The sequence below is a fragment of the Sorex araneus genome, chromosome 4, assembly GCF_027595985.1.
Source record: "Sorex araneus isolate mSorAra2 chromosome 4, mSorAra2.pri, whole genome shotgun sequence".
Classification (NCBI taxonomy): Eukaryota; Metazoa; Chordata; class Mammalia; order Eulipotyphla; family Soricidae; genus Sorex; species Sorex araneus.
The window spans coordinates 56,956,848-56,971,247 of record NC_073305.1 but is presented as its reverse complement, the minus strand read 5'-3'; the positions used below and the strand labels follow the sequence as shown (position 1 = coordinate 56,971,247).

The 14,400-nt window shown below is 36.3% G+C and overlaps 1 protein-coding gene across 5 annotated transcripts in view; it reads left to right on the top strand.

The window, feature by feature from the left end:
- Nucleotides 1–14,400, top strand: part of FHIT (fragile histidine triad diadenosine triphosphatase) — a 1,667,781-nt gene that overhangs the window by 479,040 nt on the left and 1,174,341 nt on the right. For 3 of the 5 annotated variants that reach the window (XM_055135666.1, XM_055135668.1, XM_055135665.1), the window contains one exon: nucleotides 12,961–13,057. The exons of the other annotated variants lie outside the window; for them this stretch is intronic. The gene's annotated coding sequence lies outside the window, so the exon portion shown is untranslated. The remainder of the gene's footprint in view (nucleotides 1–12,960; nucleotides 13,058–14,400) is intronic. 5 annotated transcript variants of the gene reach the window in all.

Sequence of the window (14,400 nt, the reverse complement as noted above, 5' to 3'; positions counted from 1 at the left end):
TTACTTGCTCCAAAGAACTTAAAAGGATGGAAAATATATGGTAACCTTTCAGTATCTTTCTCAGTACCTGTATGTATTGCAAGCCTAATGCAAAGAGAAAGGAGGGAGAAGGAGAAAGAGGGAGAAAGAGAGGGATTGAGAGGGGTGGGGAGATAGAGAGAGAGAGAGAGAGAGACAGAGACAGAGACAGAGAGACAGAGACACAGAGACACAGAGAGACAGAGAGAGAAAGAGAGAAGAGAGGAAAGAGAGAAAAAGAGACAAAAAGTGGGTTGGATGGGCCCAGTGGGGATAAGTGGGGACATTGGTGGTGGGAAAAATACACTGAAGAGATAGGCATTAAAACGTTATATGACTGAAACCCAATCATGAGCAACTTCATAACTGTGTTATAAACTGTGACTCAATTTAAAATAATTTTTAAATGGCAAATAAAATTATCAGAAAATAAATCAATAGATGTCAATTTGTGGTGGTTAATTGCTGTTTTTAACTTTTCTAGTAGTAGAGGACAACTGATACGCACCATTAATGAGCGCCATTCTCAATGCCCCATGATGAAAACTTCTCCAGTTCTTTAACACTTCTTGCAAAACTGTGAATGAATTTCATAAGCTGTTTTTCATCCATGAAACTTTGTATAGTTCTTTCAAATCTGAATGAATCTAATTGGATAGAGTATTCTTGGTGAAGTGGTCATTTCGCTGAGTTTTTGTACTATATCCTTGCATACTCTCTGGCTGGTAGAGTCTCATTTGATAGATCTACTGTATATCCTATGGGCTTTCCTTTTCAGTAAATTTCTTTTTTGATCATACTGCTTACAGTATTTGGTCTCTGACTTTGGATTTTGTCATTTGAGTTTAATGTGTCTTGGAGTTTTCCTACTTGTGTCTATTTTCACTGAAACCCTTGGAACCTCTTGGATCTCATGTCTGTAATCTTTAACTCCAAGAAGTTCTTATTAATGATTTCTTTCACTTTTGTTTCTTCATAACATTGCATTCATGTTCTTCAGAGACTCTGATGATTCCTATATTATTTCATTGAACTCATCTCATAGTTATCTGGTATGCTATTTATTTCTTTTCAGACTATTTAATACCACTTTCTGCTATTTCCTAGTCGTTTACTCCTGCTCATCTTGAAGTATCTCAAACTTTTGCTCAGTTTCTGCTATTCTGCTGTTGAGAACTTCTGCTGACCTTTTTACTGTCATTTCCAACTGTATTAGTGTTTTTACCTTGACTCTCATTAGTTCTTGTACTTTGTTGACTACCCGTGCTATTGTTTCTTTGAGCTCATTGAGCATCTTCGTTATAGTGACACTCCAGATACTGTGTGAGTGTTTACTGGTGTTGTGTATGTCTTCAGTGATACAGTTTTTGCTGACTGAGCTTGGTGGATTTCCATGTGTTTTCTCCATTAGTTTTCTTGCTGTGCTGGGAATGAGTCTTTATAGTTAACCTCCCCCGCCAAGATGCTGAGGGATTAAATAAGAGGTTTCTCTGTCTTCACATTCTCACAGAATGACATGAAAAATAACTGTGAGCAACATATAGTTTGTCAAGTAGGCCTTAGTGTGGCTATGAAATCTGTTACTTGGACCCTTAATATAGTACAGGTCAGATGTGGAGGCTGCAGAGAGCCACACAGGTAGGACGGGCTCTGCTTCCTGTTTGAGTTCTACTGGTCTAGTGATACTAGCCAGAGACAAGTCTTACCTGGGCTGGTAGAGCCGAAAACAGAAGGTCCCTCTTGAATTTATGTTTAACTCTCAATGAGATCAACACTTTCTGAAATAATATAATCTGTATATCTGTAGGAGTCTTTCTAATATGAAAATTTGTTAATTTAGTCTATTGGAAACCTACATCTGCATTTTAACTCTGTGATTTAGGTCAAAGAAACTTCTTTGCTTCTCTGAAAAGGAAATAAAAATAAAAGTATTCTTAAAATTACTGTGAAATTGCATTATTTAACATGTGAAAAATGCTTAGTACCTGACATATACTAGGCATTTTGTAGAACTTGGTTATCACCATTGTAACTCAGGCTCATTAGTCTTGTATTATTTCTAATCCTTAGTGTCCTATAAGCCTATCAAGTAAGTAATATTTTATACAGATCTGAAACTTCAAAAAGATAATCTCCTGGACTTCACTTCAAAAGTCACTTCAAAAGCTAGGCTTTATCCTTTGGCATATCTTCCATCATAAATCTTTGCACTTTATTTCTGAAGGAAACCTTTTAGATCATCCAAAGAAGGTAATGCACTTTTATGCGGAGTGTTAATAAGGGTACAGCTTTGGAGTTAAAGTATATTTTGGTCTCATCCTGATCTTACCACTTGGGTGGTGAGCTGGTCTTGAACAAACGTCCCAAGTCTCTACTCCAGTACAGTATCACTATAGTTTTTCCCTCATATTTTGTTATAACGGATATATTAGATAATATTTGCAAAGTTATTGGCATACTAAGTATAATATCACTGTATCACTGTCATCCCATTGTTCGTCGATTTACTCGAGCGTGCTGAGTAATGTCTCTATTACACTCAGCCCTGAGATTTTAGCAGCCTCTCCTTACTCGTCTTTCCCAATGATTGGAGGCTATTTCAGGGTCAGGGGAATGAAAAATATTGTTACTGTTTTTGGCATATAGAATATGCCATGGGTAGCTTGCGAGGCTCTGCCGTGAGGGCGGGATACTCTAGGTAGCTTGCTGGGCTCTCCGAGAGGTATGTATATATCTTTTACTGTACTTGAGATATGAATATGCCATGGGGAGCTTTCAAGGCTTGCAAGTATAATATAATTGATAATTTTTATTAATATTTTTTATACAAATATGATCTAAGCTCGTGAAAGTGGTGGAAATACACTGACATTCTGGTAGTTGTTTTTTTTTTTAATTCAGTGCTTCCTCTTCTCTACTTTTACTATTTAATTAGTTCATTTTCATTCATCCTTTTAGCGTCACATTTATAAAGTCAGAGTTGTTAGTGAAGATTTTATAACACTTTCTAAGAGTTTTTGAACTGCCAAGTCCAGAAATTTAGGATGTAGCTTGGTCCTGAAGTAATTGGCTCTCTTAGTCTTGCATTATAAGAAGTTTCCTTTCAGTGTACAAGGTTGAGAACCTTGAGAAGAACTCTTACCTTTCAGTAATTGCTTTTAGAATAACTTACCTTTTAAAAATATACATTATTCAGTTCTGTCTTCTTCTTTGCTTCACAGTACTGCTTTGGGAGAATCCTTATTATATATCTTCACATTCTTGATTTTGGAGTTACTGTTTTTAACAATTTCTTCAAACATCATAACTTAATATTAAATATTTTCCAATTATATTCTAGTTGGGAAAGCAATGCACTTGTTAGCACTAAAGAGTTTCTTAGGAATACAGAAATTATTTAATCTTAGGAGACTAGAGAAATGTCTCAATTTTCTACCTGCCAAAGAATTGGAGCATCACAAAACTGTTCTTAGCTAATTGAATCAAGTTGTCTAGTACTGCTGTTATATCACAGCAGTATACAAATTCAGTACTGGAGATTAATTTAAAAAGTCTCATGTTATGTATGCTTTTAATATGTTACATTAATAACAAGCTTGAAACTATGTGACGATATATGTTTACCTGGTAGGGGAGAGGTGAGGTCGGGGCCACACCTTACTCCTGGCTCTGCTTAAGGATAAGACCTAAGTAAGGAGACTATTGGTGATGCTTGGTATTAAATTCCAGGTAGCTGTGTGCAAGGTAAGCATCTTAAACATTGTACGATCTGTCCAGCTTAAGACTACATATGTTTTAAGGATATAATTGTTTATGTCTCCAAAATTTATGCTATTGATGCCTGGACATCACCATCTTAGGAGGCTTACTTCCACATATTACACCCTCTTCTAGTTTATTCAACCTCCCAGGCACACATCCATACCTCTTTCCCATAATTCTCATGCCCTGCTTTTATCCTGAACCATGCAGCTGCTTATGCCTGGCCACTTACTGCTTTACTTGTAACACCTCATACTGCACACACCAGTACCTCCTGGAAGGGAAGGAAAAGATTCAACCTAATTTTTCAAAGATTTCCAGTGGGATGAACTACAAAGATTCACCCTGAGAACACAAGAGACACAGTAGGGAAGCCATGTAGAATCCCACCAAGCTCAATGACTGAAACCAGTAGCACAGAAGAGTCTGCTTGTTCCAGCTATCTCTGTAACCTCGTATATAAGGACTGTAGAGATACCATGTTGATGAAGTTCAATGAGCTCAAAGAAATCATGTATAGGTACTTAGCAAAGAACAAGAAACCATGAAAGCAGAAATGAAATAACTACATTTCGAAGTGACAGAAATTCAAAGTAGAATAGTTAAGGTAGAAACTAAGTGGAAGGTCTGAGCCACAGAATAAAGCAGGTGAGGACACTGAAGATCCTTAAGAATAAATGCAAGAAACTACTAGAAAACAACATACGATGGGAAAAAAATCTGAAACTAAAAGAAATTATCACACCAGATAACTATGGGCTGAGTTCAAGATGAGCAAGTATAATTGCAGTTTTTAAGGAATAAAAAGAAGAATTGATGGAAAACTACTAGTCAAATCATAGATAAGAACTTTCCAGAGTTGAGGAGTGTAGTCATCCAGACCCTAGAGGCCTGAACGTTCACATTGAAAATGGACCCAAATAGAAAAATATCCAAAACACATTTGACAAAAGTCAAAGAAATCCATTGAAAATAACAAGATCAAAGAAGGAATTTACTTATAAAGGAACTTCTGTAAGATTCATAGCAGATCTATTAAATGAGACTCTGTGGACCAGAAGAGAATGGCTTAATATAGTAAAATAACATAAAATATAACAATATAAGACAAGACAAATATCTCAGCACTTTACCATTGAGTATGGTATTTGCTTGTGATGCCTGCGGTTGCCCTCTGATAGATTAAAAACATTGTTTGCTCCTAGCTAACTAAAAGTTTTATAATTTTTAAATGATGAAATAACATTTTATTTTTTAAAATATTCTTTCTATAACTATCAGTTGATTTTTTTTACATCAATGGAGATTTTTTTTCCTTATTAATTCAGATACTTAAGAATTACCTAGGGGCTGGAGAGATGGCACAGTGGGTAGGGCATTTGCCTTGCACGCAGCCAACCTGGGTTCAATTCCCAGCATCCCATATGGTCCCCCAAGCAACGCCAGGAGGAATTTCTGAGTGCATTATCCAGGAGTCACCTCTATGCATCGCTGGGATATGACCCAAAAAGAAAAAAAAACTCTATATGGACATGGAGAGTATGATGCTGAGTGAAATGAGTTGAAGAAAAGGGACAGACTAAATGATTGAAATCATATGTGGGATATAAAACAACAAACAGAGTTTGAGACTATTACCCATGGACAATGTAGTTAAAAGCCAGGAGGACTAATCCATGGTTGGAAGCTTGTCACAATTTGGGGGAAGAAGATACGGTAGTTAAGACAGAGAAGGGACCGCTATCACAATGAAAGTTGGAAATGATCACTCAGGACAGCAATAGAGTGTTAAAAGTAGGCAAAGGGCTATATATGATAACCTTACAGAACCTGTACTGCAAATCATAATGACCAAAAGGAGAGAGAGAGAGAGAGAAAGGAGATAGTGCTGTAGAGGCAGATTGGGGGTGGGAGGGTAGAATGAGGCAAAATGGGGACATTGGTGGTGGGAAACGTACTCTAGTGGGTATTGGAACATTGTATGATTGAAACCGGTCATGAACAACTTTGGAACCGTTTATCTCATTGGGATTTAACTTAAAAAAAGAAAAGAATTGTCTATAATATTTTTTAATGTAAAACTAACAATGCCATTTTAGGATAGAGCAAACTTTTATACTTATAGATCTATTTAGATTTTTGTTTAAATTTTTTAAATCCTCTCCTCACTTTTATTAGACTGTATATTTGTAAAATTTATCAATCTCATATAAATATTTATAATGTATAGCACATAATATACATGTTATCAATTTTTCAAATTTATGTATCTGTAAAGAAAAATATAGTGTTTCAAAAAAGTATTTATCATTGGTTTACAAATCTGTTGAATTTTAGGAGTTTAGCTTTATTCATCTATATGTGGATATATGTCACTATCTTAAATGCAGTACTTTTGGGGCTAAATTTGATTAACTTGGTTATGAGCAAGACAGAAATTCACAGTGGTATAATATTGATAAAATAGGTAAGCCTTCTAAGCTTTCCTAAACATTCCTCTTTTTCTTATCATGTGACCAGGCAAATTGCATATTAGTTTCTTTTTCTCTGGGTGAAATTTTGAAACAAAAGTGCTAATGGTTCTTTTCTAAAATAATTGAGAACATCAGGATATAGAGTTGCAAATACATTTCCATTTTGTCATAATAAGTTCAACATTTTTTACTATTGACAGTAGAATTATGACATATTTCTTGATTAAAACTATTGACTAAAACTACGACATATTTCTCCTTTTTACTAGCCCTGAGTAAGCAAGTAGAAACTTCTGTTTCTAAAATGAATCTTTGATGATCCCTTAAAGTTCTCCTGCCACTTTTTCATTCATGTCTCTGTGATTCTTGTGATTGGCTATTGAACAGCTTCATAGTGATAATTACAGCATATTTTGACTATGTTTGGGGACTTTCCTTCTCATCCTAGAGATTAGAAATAAGCAAACAATTTCCACTACCTCCATCCCTCTTTGGTTCTCAGACCATTTGTCCTTCACTGTTTTTGCATTCATAAGAAGTTATTCCATACTCAATTTATACATTTAAAAGTCCAGTGTTTATTGCAGTGCATATCAGCCTTATTATTATAACTGCTTGCTCAGACAAATTAAGTGATTCAGTGTAGTAGCTCTGAAAAGTCTAATTTCCATGTGCGGAATCATGTTTATCATCACCAAAATTCAAAGATGCAAAATAGCACATTTACATTGGTAACTTATTCATAACATTCCCTTTCTACCTTGTTTGTTTGTTTGTTTTATTGTTAGACACCAACTCAAATCCCATCTGTAGGATGACACATGCAAAAGGATGATATTTAAATATTAAGGCTGTGATGAGTCCAAGCAAAGAGGCAAATATCATATTGAATTTGTGTTTTCTATTTCCCAGATGCTTCATTGAAAGATATAGGGATTGCCAGATATTTCTTTAAGTGTTTGACTACCTATAAATATTTTTAAGCTCACAATATTGGCCCAGGATCAATTGGGTCCAAATTGGGTCTTCATAGACTTTTCCTTCATGATTATAGAACTTTTTTGCAAATTCCTTTTTCTCCATAAATTCTCCCCCCAGGAGGAAAATGAACATTATTCACAATCATAGTCTCTTTAATAATGACCTCTTTGATCAACATAGAAAGTATCACATTAAGTGAAATGAGTAAGAAAGAGAGGGATAGACATAGAAAGATTGCACTCATCTGTGGAATATAAAGTAACAGAATGAGAGAATAACACCCAAGAATAGTAGAGATAAGAACTAGGAGATTTATTCCACAGCTTGGAAGCTGGACTCAAATCTGGGGGAAAAGGCAGCTCAGATAGAGAAGGGAACACTAAGTAAAGGGTGTTCGGAGGACCCGCTCAGGTTGGGAGATGAGTGCGAGAGTTAGAAGATAGATTGAACACAATGGCCACTCAATGTCTCTATTGCAAACTACAACACCCAAAAGGAAAGAGAGAACAAAAGGAAATGCCCTGACACAGAGGCAGAGTGGCGAGTGGTTTTTGGGGTGAGGGTGGTGGTGGGAGGAATACTGGGAACATTGGTGGTGGAAAATGGTCACCGGTGGAGGGATGGGTACTTGATCATTGTATGGTTGAAACGCAAGCCTGAAAGTTTGTAAGTATGTAACTGTACCTCGCAGTTATTCACTAATAATAATAATAATAATAATAATAATAATAATAATAATAATAATAATAAAATGACCTCCTTGAAACAGTATGAAACTAATACCTAAGGCTAGGGAAAATGGGCCAGGAGGACTGGCCAATGGCTGGTAAATGGTGTGGGAGATGGAGTAGTTAAGATAGAGTAGGATCTATTATGGCATATGAGTTGGAAATAGTCACTCTGGACAAGAACTTAGTGTTGAAAGCAGGTAAAGGGTTATAGATGTGTAGCAAACCATAATGCCTAAAATGAGACAGAGGAAGAGAAAGAGAGAGAGAGAAGAGAGGTGCCTGCCATAAAGGTAGGCTGGGGTGGGGGTTGGCTTGAAGGGGTGGGAGGGAAACTGGGAACGCTGGTGTTGGGAAATTACACTGGTGGAGGGTTGGGTACTGGAACATTGTATGACTGAAATGCAATCATGAACAATTTTGTAGTGCTCTATCTCATGGTGATTCATAAAAAAAAAAAAAATGGCCTCTTTGGACCAGAGTGGGTAATGCATACTCTGACCTGGATCTGATCTCCAGCACAGCATCAGGTCCAAAGGCCCAAGCACTGCTGCAAACATCTCTGAGAATAGAGCTAGGAGCAAGCACTGAATACAACTGAGTGTGGCCCCCAAACAAAACAAAAAAAAATAATTGTCTCTTTGTATTAAAAAAGATCTTTAGTAACTGATGGCAAAAAAAAAGAAGAATCTTAAAACATTTTTAAGACAAAATATAATATATTTTGTATATTTTTCACTTTGGAAAATATAATCTCAAACCTTGAAACATATAAAAATTACTGCAGACTTGCTCGAAGGAGAGAAATATGAAAAGCAAATTTGCTGTCAGCTGAAGAACTAACAAGAATATTGTTTCCTTGATCCTACAGAATTACCACTGCCTTTAGAAAAATTGAAAAGACATTCTTGGTAATTTTCGTTTACTTCATCTCTAAATGTGTGTTCCATCTTTTTGTATGGTTTCTGATGCAGCGGGTACGTGACTTGGTGGCCTTCTGCTCTTCCATCTCAGATCTCCCTGCCTTTCCAAACGCCATAAAATACCCTCTGCTGGCCGAACTGACACTCAGCCCTTCATACTGAGTTACACAGGGAGGAGTCACCATCTTTCTCACTGATCATTAAAACATAGTTTTGAGTTTTGTCCTTAGAAAGTCAAGCTCTCTCCATCTCCAAATGCTAGAGATAGAATTTGAGGTTTTCTTCCTTCTCCCCTCAACCAATTTCCTCTTTCTCTTTTTTAACACCTCCACTCAATCCCTCTCTCTCCCTCCCTCTCCCCTTTTTCCCTCTACCATTTGGAGAAAAATATTATAATACAGACAAGCACAAAAAATGTATCATAAACCTGTATTTCTACTGTAAAAAAACAAACATCTTTTTGACATTCATAGCTACTTTCAGTTTGTGTGTGTTTTAAAGCAATAACTGTTGAACTAAATTCTCTTTTAATAGAACTTGTTTTTCCCTTAACCCTTCACACTTTCTGAATTTGGGTGTATTGCTCCAATCTATTATTTGTATTTTTGAATATACTATATATGTATCCATTACCCATATGTACTATGGGATTATATTTGTATGTTTCAAATTTTCTTTCTTAGTTTTACATAATATTATTCATGTAAGTTGTCCATATTGATGTATACTAAACTGAATTCTTTCTTTTAGAAATTGTAGGCTATTCTTGTCTGGACATTTTATAGACCCATTCCATTTGGGGAATGAGTTATGTGCAAGTATTTTTATACTTACAAAAATCCCAAATATCAAACAAAACTTTTTATTATGTGTATGTTTTTTGAGCCCTATGTCCCACAAGAAGAACCATTATTCTCTAGATTATATGTAGTATTACTTTTTTTTTTTTGCTTTTTGGGTCACACCCAGCAATGCTCAGGGGTTACTCCTGGCTTTGCACTCAGGAATTACCCCTGGCAGTGCTTGGGGGACCATATGGGATGCCGGGAATCGAACCCGGGTCGGCCGCGTTCAAGCAAACGCCCTACCCTCTGTGCTATCGCTCCGGCCCCTGTAGTATTACTTTCGATAAATGTTAGAAAACTTATTGGTAGAATGAAATATCAATTCATGGTTTTATCAGAACTAGAACATTATGCTTTAGTCTTTGTATTTTGGGTTGATGATGCTGAGTTTCTTTTTTTCCGTTCATTGTATATTAAGATTTTTTCTTTGAAATGCCACTGTTTTCTGTTTGTTCATTTTTCATGGTTTAGAAGTTCTGTACATATTTTGGTTGCCTAATCTCTGAATGTTAAGTACATTGCCAGTTTCTTCACATGGTTTGTTCTGAAGAAAAAGAAATCATTTCTTCAGATAATCAATCAGTAAAATAAAATATTAAAGTTTCTAACAATTTAAAAACTTTTAATAAACTTATCTTGGTGTTCAAGATAACATCAAGAATGTAGACATACTTCTCTACCTACTCTTCAATGCAGATTTTTGTATCTACATCTGAAATATGAGCAGATGACAGCAACTTCTTCTTACCCCTTATATACCTTACTAGCACCTTTATTCACCAAGACTTTGCTAAGTGAAAGTACCTCTTCAGCTTAATACTCAAAGAGCCAGATACATCTCATTAACATGTAAGTCAGATCTCACTCTCTTCCTCTCAGAAATAACCAATAGCTTCCCACCTGCTGCGAGGTAAAGCCTTAGTCCTTAGAATTATTCTAAGATTCAACACCTTCTCCAATTCCCTGATGCAGCTCTGATTTTTTTCCTACTCTTTTTTATTACCTACCAAACTCACCACTTCTTCTGCCTTGGATCTTTGCATTTTCCTTTCCCCCTCACTAGACATCTCTATGTTCAGAGTCTTCATCACTGCAGCTTTCTTTTATACCTCATCCTGGCATCTTCTGAGATATTACCCTTGCAGCGAGATCTTTCCTGATTATTTTGTCTATAAATGAAACAATTTCCCCAAATCCAGTACATTTATTTCCCAGGTATTCCATGACAAAGCACCACAAATTAGGTGGCTTAAGTAAATAGAAATGTGGTGTCTCACAGTACTGCAGGCTGCAGATCTTAAGTGGAAGTTGTCACCGAGGCAAATAGAACCTGTCAGGAATCCTCCTTTGTCTCTACGTAATTTCTAGGGATTTATTGGAAATTTTTGATATTTTTGGCTTATAGCTACTTGACCCAGGTCTTTGTCTGCCATCATATGTTTTCCCTATTTGTCTGCCATCATATAATGTTTTCCCTATTTGTCCCTAAATGTTCTCACCTGGGTATCAATTGTATTGAGGGAGGCACATCATGCCTCACCATGTTCTTAAATTTACATCTTATGTATGTAGTGATTTTACTTCCAAGTAAGGCACTACATACCAGCACTTAAAACATTTCTTATTTTGAGGGTGAGGTGGGAGAGGGTCAATATTCACCATTTCCTTTCCTACAATGAAGCAGTATTTAATCATGTATTTTGCAGATTTTTGTTGCCTCTCTTCTTTTTTGCCTACCATAGTAAAGTCATTTTGAAGGAAATATGGGGTTCATTATGTCCAATGCTATAGAATGCAGTGCCTGACACTTTAGTAGAAAATCAACATTTATAGTTAAATGCTTATATGTTCTTTTTTTTTTTTTGCTTTTTAGGTCACACCTGGCAATGCACAGGGGTCACTCCTGGCTCATGCACTCAGGAATTACCCCTGGCGGTGCTCAGGGGACCATATGGGATGCTGGGATTCGAACCCGGGTTGGCCGCGTGCAAGGCAAACGCCCTACCCGCTGTGCTATCACTCCAGCCCAAAATGCTTATATGTTCTTGGTTACCACGCTTGGCAAGATATAGTCTAGACATATTGGATGAAGAAAGGGAATAATTTTTAAGAATTTCTGTAGAATAAATGAATGATTATAATTATCATGCTTTTATTTCAAAGAAGGTTATTTTGAAGAAATTTACAGGGACAGGTCAGAATAGAGAAGAGCCAATGAGCTGGACCGTATGACTCTGATATTGAGTGATTTATGTGCAATGAACTCTCTGGTCTCCTTGTTGCTTCTTTGCTTTGGAGTTATCACTGCCAGTAAGGTGGGGCATGAAACTCTCACCTTTCCTGAGTACCTAAATTATGCAAAGAATTGTGTGCTTGGTATTTTTTCCTAATGCAAACAAATTCTCTTGATAAATGTACTTTCTAGATATTATATCTGTTTGACAGAGGCGGAAAGAAGGACAATAAAAGCGAGCAATCATATTAAGTCACAGAGGTGATTGTCATATTATTGTGATTCAGACTCAGGCCAGTAACCCCAAACATCATGCTCTTTCCACTGTCATCTTCCATTCTATTGTCTGGATGCAATCAGTTTCAAAGTAAAGAAAGTAAATTGATCTAAAAATTACTCTTTAGACAAATGATTTGGCTTAGTCCATTATAACATAAGAGATGTACTCCTCTCTCTGACTTGTGAGTCAATCATCATTTTGTAAGATGGAAGAATCCAGTGCTAGGATTGACTAATTTCTGAGGAGGGTCAAATAGGGTAGCTAGACCAGGTATGGATCTGAAATGAGAAGATGAAGTGTCAACACATAATTTTGCCAGTTACTTTATGTGTTTTGATTTGGTCACGTAAGCCACTTTTGAGGGTTGGAGAGTTAAGGCACTAGCCTTGCATCCTGCAAAATCCGTTTCAAATTCCTGATACTCATATGGTACCCCTAATGCCAGGGGTTACACCCAAGCACAGAGTTTGCAATAGCCTCTGAGCACCACCAGGAGCCCAAAACCAAAAACCAAACACCAAACTAAAAATATTACCCACTCCTGAATGACACCTTCCTCATAATCAGACTTAAAGAAACCACACACATACCTTTATTTTTTTTAATAATGTCAGTGTATGATGCTCAGTATTCTTTGCAAATATTCCTAGTAAAACTGTGCTTCAAAGGCATCCAGAGCAGTACCAAATAATCTAAATTTCTTGTTTATGCTGTAGGTATCCTAGGACTATCTGCCTGCCCAGAGTACCTAGAAAAGCTTTGAACATCCTCTCATCGAGCATTCTGAGATTTTGGGTAACAGTAACCCCAAAGGTAATATTTCTTAATTTTAAAAGTTTTCCCAAAATATTGATATAGTCAACCTGCTACAGGATCTTTCTATTAGTGTAACTTTTTTGTACATATAAAATAAAATTTTTTTAAAGGTAAGATTTCAGGGCTTGATTCCCTTGGCAAATTTACATTCTCTCAACTTCTATTTGTAGCAGCCATTTTAAAATTGGGGTATAAATATTATGTCAGTTGAATAAAGGAGTGATGACTTCATTTTTGAAGAAAGCACTACCTTTACTTTCTATGAAATGTAGCTGAGCTGTTATCTGATTGACACACTATTATATTATTCTCCCCCCACCAGACAGTTACACATATTTAATAATTTTTATGTATGAAAAGAGGTTAAACAGTTACAAAATTAAGTTGTTATGCTTTTCATGGTTTGAGAATGATCATGAAATTTAAATGAAATTAGGGGAAAGAGGAAGGGTGGAGGGGGTAGGAAAGAGGTGGAGGAGGAGGAGGAGGAGGAGGAGGAGAAGGAGGAGGAGGAGGAGGAGAGGAGGAGGAGGAGGAAGAGAAGGAGGAGGAAGAAGAGGAGGAGGAGGAGGAGGAGGAGGTTGATGCTGCTGGTATGACATGTGTCTCCTAAAGTGACATGGGATTGTTCTCTGTCAGAGGAATTCTTAGTGGCATATGTTGGGATAGTGAAGAGTAAATTTTATAAAAAGACTTGAAAATATGGGAAAAATAACAACTTGTCTTTATATGTCTTTGAATTACTTTACTGGAGAAGTTGAATGTGCTTTTTTTAAAAAAATAGCAATAACAGAAGATAACTGTACAAATGTGGCAAACTTTCCTTGTCACTTAGAAGACTATGTTCATTTAACTCCTTAGAACTCCTGTCATGTTCCATCATCACTCCTCATCTTTACTGCCTGAACAACAGTCTTTTCCACTTTGAGGTCTCTAAATTTCTCAATTTAGCATGTGTGATAATTATCGAATAGCCTTATGCCAGAACACGGAGATACTTATTCATTTTCTTGCTTCTGATTAAGACCCGTATTCTACTTTGTATGTATGACTACTTACTCTTGGTCTAGTCTTCATTCTCTCTTATTCCATAGTATTTTGGGCCTAATGAAATTTTGTGAAATTTGGAAGGTGGTCAGGATTACCCCTAAAATTTGCAATTTTCCAAAACATTGTTACACATGATAGAGGTAGTCACCAAATGCGTAAAGTGGGTGGATGAAGCAGGCATCTTCATTTTTAATTTTTAAAATTTTTTTACTAGAATTAATAAGTTATTATTGCAAGGCAAAAGGAAATAATGGTCAATTTATAAAATGTTCATAACTTTTGAAACAGTG